This window comes from Somniosus microcephalus, chromosome 13 (assembly GCF_052327205.1).
Source record: "Somniosus microcephalus isolate GS21.2 chromosome 13, FLI_Smic_1.0, whole genome shotgun sequence".
Taxonomy (NCBI): Eukaryota; Metazoa; Chordata; class Chondrichthyes; order Squaliformes; family Somniosidae; genus Somniosus; species Somniosus microcephalus.
Genome location: NC_140999.1, coordinates 180253774 through 180264349, shown reverse-complemented (window position 1 = coordinate 180264349; position 10576 = coordinate 180253774). Strand labels below are relative to the sequence as shown.

Sequence of the window (10576 nt, the reverse complement as noted above, 5' to 3'; positions counted from 1 at the left end):
CAAGTCCCCTGGATCAGATGGCCTGCATCCCAGGGTCTTAAAAGAAGTGGCTGCAGAGATACTGGATGCATTGGTTGCAATATACCAACATTCCCTGGACTCTGGAGAGGTCCCAGCGGATTGGAAAACCGCTAATGTAACACCCCTATTTAAGAAAGGAGGGATACAGAAAGCAGGAAACTATAGACCAGTTAGCCTAACATCTGTTGTTGGGAAAATGCTGGAGTCCTTCATTAAGGAAGCAGTAGCAGGGCATTTAGAAAAACATACTGCAGTTAAACAGAGTCAGCGTGGTTTTAGGAAAGGGAAATCATGTTTAACAAATTTGCTGGCATTCTTTGAGGATGTAACAAGTAGGGTGGACAAGGGTGAGCCAGTGGATGTGGTGTATTTGGATTTCCAGAAGGCATTCGATAAGTTGCCACATAAAAGGTTACTGCATAAGATAAGAGCTCACGGAGTTGGGGGTAATATATTAGCATGGATAGAGAATTGGCTAACTAACAGAAAGCAGAGAGCCGGGATAAATGGGTCATTTTCTGGTTTGCAAACAGTAACTAGTGGGGTGCCACAAGGATCGGTGCTGGGGCCCCAACTATTTACAATCTACATTAATGACTTGGATGAAGGAATCGAGTGTAATGTAGCCAAGTTTGCGGATGATACAAAGATGGGTGGGAAAGCAAGTTGTGCAGAGGAGTCAAAGAATCTACAAAGGGATATATTGTAGACAGGCTAGTTGAGTGGGCAAACATTTGGCAGATGGAGTATAATGTGGGAAAGTGCGAGGTTATCCACTTTGGCAGGAAAAATAAAAAAGCAAACTATTATTTAAATGGAGAGAGATTACAAAATGCTACAGTTCAGGGACCTGGGGGGTCCTTGTGCATGAAACACTAAAAGTTAGCATGCAGGTACAGCAAGTAATCAAAAAGGCAAATGGAATGTTGGCCTTTATTTCAAGGGGGTTGGAGTATAAAAGCAGGGAAGTCCTGCTACAACTGTACAAGGTATTGGTGAGACCACACCTTGAGTACTGCGTACAGTTTTGGTCTCCTTATTTAAGGAAGGATATACTTGCATTGGAGGCAATTCAGAGACGATTCACTAGGTTCATTCTAGAGATGTGGGGTTTGACTTATGAGGAAAGGTTGAGCAGGCTGGGCCTATACTCATTGGAATTTAGAAGAATGAGAGATGATCTTATCGAAACATATAAGATACTGAGGGGGCTCGACAGGGTAGATGCAGAGAGGATGTTTCCCCTCATGGGGAAATCTAGAACTCGGGGGGGCATAGTTTCAGAATAAAGGGTCGCCCTTTTAGAACTGAGATGAGGAGGAATTTCTTCTCTCAGAGGGTCATAAATCTGTGGAATTCTCTGCCCAGAGAGCTGTGGAGGCTGGCTCATTAATTACAGTTAAGGTGGAGATAGACAAATTTTTGCAAGATAAGGGAGTGAAGGGTTATGGGGAGTGGGCAGGGAAGTGGCTTTGAGCCTGAGATCAGCCATGATCTTATTGAATGGCGGAGCCGGCTCGAGGGGCCAAGTGGCCTATTCCTGCTCCTATTTCTTATGTTCTTACGACAGCGGCCATTGAGCACGCCTGCCCAGGTATAAATGGGCACATTAAAAGGGATAGATACTGACGGCATGATGGTAAACATCATACTTCCCATCATTATTGCCATAGAAACACTGGACACAAGGACTGCCAGCATGTCCCAAATCTTCCAGCGTCGTCATGGAATGCAGGAAGGCATTTCAATTTTTAAAAGGCCCTTCCAAGAGTGCAATCAATCGCAAGGTGACTGACTGCAGTCCAGGGCGTAGATCTTGACTTTGTGTGCTAGTTTAAAATGAGCAATAGCGAATCGTCAGCCCAGGTTAGTCATAGTCATAGAGTCAAAGAGGTACAGAAGGAGGCCATTCGGCCCATCGAGTCCATGCCGGCTCTCTGTAGAGCAATCCAGTCAGTCCCATTCCCCCGCTCTATCCCCGCAGCCCTGCAAGTTTATTTCCCTCAAGTGCCTATCCAGTCTCCCCTTGAAATTATGCCCCCTAGTTCTAGGTTCCCCCACGAGGGGAAACATCCTCTCTGCATCTACCCTGTCAAGCCCCTTCAGAACCTTATATGTTTCAGTAAGATTCCCTCTCATTCTTCTAAACTCCAATGAGTATAGGCCCAACCTGCACAACCTTTCTTCATAAGACAACCCCTTCATCTCCGGAATCAACCTCGTGAACCTTCTCTGAACTACCTCTAATGCAAGAATATCCTTCCTTAAATAAGGAGACCAAAACTGTACGGAGTACTCCAGGTGTGGTCTCACCAACGCCCTGTACGTTGAGCTTCATTGGAACAATGCAATAGCCCGAGGACAGAGAGATCAGAATGGAAGTGAAGCGGTGAATTAAAGTGACAGGCGACCTCAAGGAACAGCACCTCATCTTTTGATTGGGCAATTTGCAGCCTGCCGGACTCAACATTGAGTTCAACAATTTCAGATAATTATCCCTGCCCCCATTTTTCATGCAGTATGATTTTTGCCATTCCCATTTGCAACATTTTATCTTTCCTGCCTCTTACAAAAGTACAGGGTGTTCTTTCTACTCTTTCCTCCCCTCCTAACCCCCCCCCCCTGTCTCTGCACCTGCTTAATATCTGTTACATTTCCAGCTTTTTCCAGTTCTGATGAAGGGTCCCAGACCTGAAACGTTAACTCTGTTTCTCTCTCCACGGATGCTGCCTGGCCTGCTGAGTATTTCCAGCATTTTCTGTTGTTATTTCAGATTTCCAGCATCCGCAGTATTTTGCACTTAAATTTTGATGCTTGTTTGGGAAAAAAAGCGAGAAATACTCACCAAACAATCACTTACCTGCTTTCTGGTGACGTCACACTTCGATTACGTTTTACTTCTTTACGCTCACCGGTTCGTTATATCTCAGCATGCTTCCGCTGCTTTTGAACTCTCCCGGGTTTTGGCGCTCTCGCTCTGCTTCCGCTGCTTTTTAACTCTCCCGGGTTTTGGCGCTCTCGCTCTGCTCCCGCTGCTTTTGAACTCTCCCAGGTTTTGGCACTCTCGCTCCGCTCCCGCTGCTTTTGAACTCTCCCGGGTTTTGCCGCTCTCGCTCTGCTCCCGCTGCTTTTGAACTCTCCCAGGTTTTGGCACTCTCGCTCCGCTCCCGCTGCTTTTGAACCCTCCCGGGTTTTGGCGCTCTCACTCTGCTCCCGCTGCTTGTGAACTCTCCCGGGTTTTGCCGCTCTCGCTCTGCTCCCGCTGCTTTTGAACTCTCCCAGGTTTTGGCACTCTCGCTCCGCTCCCGCTGCTTTTGAACCCTCCCGGGTTTTGGCGTTCTCACTCTGCTCCCGCTGCTTTTGAACTCTCCCGGGTTTTGGCGCTCTCGCTCTGCTCCCACTGCTTTTGAACTCTCCCGGGTTTTGGCGCTCTCGCTCTGCTCCCGCTGCTTTTGAACTCCCCCGGGTTTTGGCGCTCTCGCTCCGCTCCTGCTGCTTTTGAACTCTCCCGGGTTTTGGCGCTCTCGCTCTGCTCCCGCTGCTTTTGAACTCTCCCGGGTTTTGGCGCTCTCGCTCCGCTCCTGCTGCTTTTGAACTCTCCCAGGTTTTGGCGCTCTCGCTCCGCTCCTGCTGCTTTTGAACTCTCCCGGGTTTTGGCGCTCTCGCTCTGCTCCTGCTGCGTTTGAATTCTCCCGGGTTTTGGCACTCTCGCTCCACTCCCGCTCTGCTCCCGCTGTTTTTGAACTCTCCTGGTTTCTGCAGGGAAACCCTGAAAGTGCCAGGGATTGGCATTAAGCTGGTTAACCAGCTGCCTACCTGATTTTCTGCCCCTGCTCCCCCCACCACCGCTCCCCCCCCCCTGACATGTCTCACATCTGGTGAATGGCAGCAGAAGACCCTGGGGGAAAATTCAGTTGTTTGCGCCTCCCGTTAGTGCCTTTAGAGGGCGCCAATTGGGGCGCAAAGCAACTAGCGCCCGGGCGCGGCGATGTTTGTGCCACTTGCGAAATTAACTAGACATTTTGCAGCGGCGCTAAACACTACTGACACGATCTCCTGCGCCAGCAGATTGTGATGTCAGTACCGAGTGCGCAACGCCCCGTTAGCACCCCGGACCAGATATTGAGTGGCGCCCCCTGCCTTACCGCCTGCCGCCAGCAACGACAGGTTGAGGGGAGCGTTATGCTGTCAGAAAGGGACTAGGGGAGTGCTATTTAAAGGTGACCGCTTCCTACCTTTTTTTGTCGGTGACATTTTTGCACCACGCATTCTGAGAGAGAGAGGGAGACTTCTGGAGAGATTCAACGCTGTGTGAAGGAGTTTTGAGTACTGAGCAGCACTTTGCAGGTTCATTTTGATTTGCCCTTCCTTGCTTCGCCAGCGCTCTGAGGTAGCACCTCACTCCTCGGCCTTTGCGCCTTAAGACAGGTGTGAAGCGCCTGATTTAGCGCTCCAATCACCTCCAGGGGCGATAAAAGCCAAGTTTGCTGTCGGAGGCGATAATTAGCGCCAGGCGCTAAACTTTGCGCACGGCCGATAACGGCACCCCAAATGGAGCGATACCGAATTTTTCCCCCCCTGTCTCTGAAATGTGGCAGACTGGAACTATACATAAAGTTTATTCAATATTATAGCTAAGCCTAGAAATTACTGTTCATGATAATGGCATGTTCACATGATGCTCCCCTATCTGCTATTTTAAGGGTGGGGCTGACCTGTTCAAAATGCTACATTAAAAAGGTAGACGGAGCATGTCATAGAACTTAGGAAGATAGGAACAGGAGGAGCCCATTCATCCCCTCGAGCCTGTTCCACCATTCAGTTAGATCATGGTTGACCTGTATCTTAACTCCATCGAACCGCCTTGGTTCCCTAACTCTTAATACCCTTGCCTAACAAAAATCTATCAATCCCAGTTTTTCATACGAATGCATAAGTGTTTGTATGCTAATATTGCAAGTGGAAATTTCTACACTATAGATTCTTATACTTCCTTGGCCCAAAAAAGTTGAATTTATCAAAATTAAATTTGTCACAATTTTTTTTCCCGAAGAGATCAAGTGGGACTCTTCAACCTCCAACCTCAAATTACTTGTTGCTTGCATTGTTTCTGCCTTTACCCTTTCTTCGCAAAGTTGAAGAGTGAATTTAAAATGTTGTAGCATCAGCACATTGCAGAAATTGATGGGAAATCCTTTGATAGTAAAAGATTTGTGTTGCAATTTCATCAACATCCCTTACCACCCTTCCTGCATAACTAATACTTCAAAGCTACTTGACAAAGGCTGTATAATTAAATATAACCTTTCTTTTCGGAATGCATGTTGAAACAAGTGAGCACTTTTCCAGCGCTACTGGTGAGACCCATCTTATGTTACATCGTTAAGGGTTTTTAGTTGGTATTAACTCCCATTTACCACCAAGCTCGAACATGCAGTTTGTCGCTTTTATTTGTCTTGATTTGCTACTGACACCGTTAAGCCTCCCAATCAAATGACTTTTCCAATAATTGTTGCAAGCAGCTCACATGCTGAAAATTAGGCATCTGACCCAATACATTCGAGTTGGGCAACACTGGGCAGCGAATTTTGCACTAGGTGGAGAGCAAAGCCAAGGCAAACCAAGAGGCCACCCCTCGGAGACTGAAATGCGATACAGTATGTTGTATTGGAAATCCTAAGGCGGTGACACGCAACTTTGAGCGAGGAAATAAACTTTGTCAATGCCTTCCGGAATCATGAGAAATAGTCATGTGGGATGAATGTGACCTTTTGAAGATGTACTGAGTTACTGAGTCATTCCAAGTTTGATCCATGGTCTATATGAAATTATCTGATCTCAGGAATCTCAACTTTATCGCAACAATTTTGCCATTCCAGCTGTACTTTCTTTCCCTATTCATACTTCCAAAATATGACATCACATTTTTGTCTACATTGAACTGCATCAACACCTATCCGCCCACACTGCTAGCCCATCTATTTCCTGCTACAATCTGCAGTCTTTGTCAACATTTTCCTTGTGGAACACCACTCACCATATCTTTACGATCCATGAGAATACTTTTATCCCTACCCTCTGCTTTCTGCCTTCCAACCGGCTTTATTCACGTGCCCATATTCTGCTTAATTCCATGTGCCATTATCGTGGCATGATTCTCTTACATGGTACCTTATCAAATGCGTTTTAAAAATCTATTTAAAAACTATATCCACTGCGTTTTCTTTATCTACCCTCTTTAAAGAATTCTGTAAGATTGATCAAACTTGACCTGCCCTTTAGAGACTTATGCTGACTAACCTTAACCCAAGTGTTTAGTAATTTCATCTCATATTACAGACCCTAGTATTTTACCGACAACTGATAGAAGACAAACTGGCTTATCTTTGTCTCCTTTGACGAGGGAAGTCACACTTGCCGCCCTCCAGTCCTCTGGCGCGATTTGCCTTTCCACAGAGTTTGGGAGAATTAAGACTAGAATTTCCACTTTGGTGAAAAGTCAGCATGGGGACAGTCTTTGTGTCCACCTGACTACACCACGGCAAACATTGGCGGGTTTTCCAGGGCTAGCCTAATTTATATAATTCTGGCAGACCCCTTACTGGGGAGCCCACTTCAATAGGTGAGGAAAAGAGGGCTTGTGACGGGCGCAGATGAGGGGGGAAACTATTTACATTAAAAAAATGTAAAAATCACAGAGCAGTGGAACGCATTTGATCACTTGGTGATCGATTGCGCTCCTTAATGTGCCCATTTAACATTCAATCCCTTCCTACATGCCAGAGCAATGCTGGATGTCAGAAATGTGCTGCCGTCCCTTGCGTCCATCATTGCCATGGCAACATTGATGGATGATGCAATACCTGATGTCACTCCATTATTAACATGCAATTTGAATATGGCTGCTCATATCTGGGTGGGTGGATTCAATGGCTGCAGTCCTCTCCTGCGGAAATCATCGAAGTGATGTTGATTGGCAGGGAGCTGGAGGAATAGCCCTCCTGACAATTTTCCATTCCTGTCCACCCCAGATCCCTCAAAATCCAAGTTTAAATTCTAGTTTTCTCCCACTTTTTCTTCCCTGCCTTCCCTCAGAAGACATCAGGTCCTTGTGATTTGTTTACCTCAAGTTTGAGTAACTTATGTAATACCTTTTCCCTTAACTAATAACCTCCATTAACTGTTCTACACCCACCTCAGCTGGTTCTAGTTTCCCAGTATCCACCTCTGTGAAAACTGAGGCAAAGTACTCTCTATCGTTTCCTCACACTTCAATACAAGTTTGCCTCCTACATCTGTTAGAAGCCCTTCACCTAACGTGGCTATCCTCTTACTGCTAATGCGCCTATAGGAAGCTTTTCTTAATTGCCCTTTTTGTACTTTGCTCATATTCTGTCATTCTCCCTCCTTGCCTTTTTAATCTCCCTTTTTGTAACTTTCCAATACTCTTTATATTTGTCCTAGCTTTCATTTCTGTTGTCCGTTTTATACGTTTTTTTTTGTTCTGGAATTAGATGTAATCTCCTTATCCCTCCATGGAACACCAGTCTCTGATGCACTCCCTTTCTTTCTTCGCTGCTTTGCACCCTGTCCTTCTCTTGTTTAAATATTTCACATTGGTGCTCTATGGTTCCATTTGCTCATCTTTCCCGCCATTTAATTTGTGGCAAGGTCCCTTTTTATTTTGCTATAATTAACTTTTTTTGCCAGTCAAGTCATCTCTTTTTTTTTTTCCTTTCCTATTCTTACCCATGTGGGTCAATTTTCTATCTGCCACCCAAAATGGGCGTGACATCAGTGGCGCAGGCCTACCCGAAGCCAGCCTCATTAGGCCTGAACCGTTTTCAGGTTTCAGGCTTTGTCAGCATAATTCGGGGAAGTCGGTGGGCAGCTCATTGCACCGGGGGGGAGGGGTTGGGAAATCCAGAGGCCCCCATGAGTGACCCGAGATGAAAGTCAATAGTAAAAAAGGGGGAGGTGGTGGGGGGGCTGCACCCAGTGTCTTGCAGTGGGCTGCAGTATTTTCATGGGGCCAGCATACCTGCTTCTCCTGGCCCCCACAATAATACCCCCCTCCACCTGCCAAAACAGTTCCACCTGCTCTGCACTTTTTGACTTGAAAATTGCAATGAGCGGGGGGGCGGTTCTAGGACCCGGATTTTCGTACGTGAGCAGCGTGTGCCTTTTTTGGGCTGCCGTGCTGTGTGCCCATTTGCATGCCTGCCTGAAAATTGTATAAGGCTAGCAAAGGGCGGGCAACCGTTGAAAATTGCCCCCACTGTACCTAATCACATTGCGGCCGCTATTTCCAAATGTTCCCCTAGTTTTAGGGTGTTCACTCGCACCTCACAGCCTTTGACGAGGGTTTTAAAAAACGCAACAGTTATAAAAATTGTAACTTTTAGATACCAATCAAAGGGAAACTTGACATGATTGCATAAGAACATAAGACGTAGGAGCAGGAGTAGGACATTTGGCCCCTCGAGCCTGCTCCGCCATTCAATAAGATCATGGCTGATCTGATCTTGGCCTCAACTCCACTTCCCTGCCCGCTCCCCATAACCCTTGACTCCCTTATCGTTCAAAAATCTGTCTATCTCCACCTTAAATATATTCAATGACCCAGCCTCCACAGCTCTCTGGGGAAGAGAATTCCAAAGAGACATGATCCTCTGAGAGAAGAAATTCCTCTTCATTTCCGATTTAAAAGGGTGCCCCCTTATTCTGAAATTATGCCCCATGAGGGGAAACAGCCTCTCTGCATCTACCCTGTCAAGCCCCTTCAAAATCTTATGTTTCAATAAGATCCCCTGTCATTGTTCTAAACTCCAATTAGTATAAGCCCAACCTGCTCAACCTTTCTTCATAAGACAACCCCTTCATCTCCAGAATCAACCTCGTGAACCTTCTCTGAACTGCCTCCAATGCAAGTATATCCTTCCTTAAATAAGGAGATCAAAACTGTACGCAGTACTCCAGGTGTGGTCTCACCAATGCCCTGTACAGTTGTAACAGGACTTCCCTACTTTTATACTCTATTCCCTTTGCAATAGAGGCCAATATTCCATTTGCCTTCTTAATAACTTGCTGTATCTGCATGCTAACCTTTTGTGATTCATGTACTAGGACCCCCAGATCCCTCTGTACCTCAGCATTTTGTAATCTCTCCCCATTTAAATAATAATTTGCTTTTTTATTTTTCCTACCAAAATGGATAACCTCGCATTTTCCCACATTAAACTCCATCTGCCAGATTTTTGCCCACTCACTGAGCCTATCTATATCCCTTTGGAGATTCTTTGCATCCTCCACACAATTTGCTTTCCCACCTATCTTTGTATCATCAGCAAATTTGGCTACATTACACTCAGTCCCTTCATCCAAGTCATTAATATAGATTGTAAATAGTTGAGGCCCCAGCACTGATCTCTGCGGCACCCCACTAGTTACAGTTTGCCAACCTGAAAATGACCCATTTATCGCGACTCTCTGTTTTCTGTTAGTTAGCCAATCCTCTATCCATGCTAATATATTACCCCCAACCCCGTGAGCTCTTATCTTGTGTAGTAACCTTTTATGTGGCACCTTATCGAATGCCTTCTGGAAATCCAAATACGCGACATCTACTGGTTCCCTTTTATCCATCCTGCTTGTTACATCCTCAAAGAACTCCAGCAAATTTGTCAAACATGATTTCCCTTTCATAAAACCATGCTGACTCTGCTTGACTATATTATGATTTTCTAAATGTCCTGCTACCACTACCTTAATGATGGACTCCAGCATTTTTCCAATGATAGCTGTTAGGCTAACTGGTCTATAGTTTCCTGCTTTCTGTCTCCCTCCTTTCTTAAATAGGGGCGTTACATTTGCGGTTTTCCAGTCCTCTGGGACCTCTCCAGAATCCAGGGAATTTTGGTAGATTACAACCAATGCATCACTATCTCTGCAGCCACCTCTTTTAAGACTCTAGGATGCAGGCCGTTGGGTCCAGGGGACTTGTCCACCTTTAGTCCCATTAGTTTACCTAGTACTTTCTCTCTAGTGATAGTGATTGTTTTAAGTTCCCCCCCCACCCCAATAGCCCCTTGATTATCCATTATTGGGATGTTTTTAGTGTCTTCTACCGTGAAGACTGATACAAAATATTTGTTCAAAGTCTCTGCCATTTCCCTGTTTCCCATTATTAATTCCCCAGACTCATCCCCTAGGGGACCAACATTTACTTTAGCTACTCTCTTCCTTTTTATATACCTGTAGAAGCTCTTACTGTCTGATTTTATATTTCTTGCTAGGTTACTCTCATAAGCTAGCTTCTCTCTCTTTATCATTTTTTTAGTCGTCCTTTGCTGGTTTTTAAAAATGTCCCAACCTCTGGCCTTTCACTATTCTTCACAACATTGTATGCTTTTGTTTTCAATTTGATACCATCCTTTACTTCCTTAGTTAGCCACGGATGGTTCATCCTTCTCTTAGAGTCTTTCTTTCTCACTGGAATATATATTTGCTGAGAGTTATGAAATATCTCCTTAAATGTTTGCCACTGCTTTTCTAC

At 45.4% G+C, this 10576-nt stretch overlaps 1 protein-coding gene across 4 annotated transcripts in view; it reads left to right on the top strand.

Annotated features, from left to right (window-relative positions):
• Positions 1–10576, top strand: part of LOC147108825 (transcription factor MafB-like) — a 388751-nt gene that overhangs the window by 73302 nt on the left and 304873 nt on the right. The gene's annotated exons all lie outside the window — the stretch shown is intronic.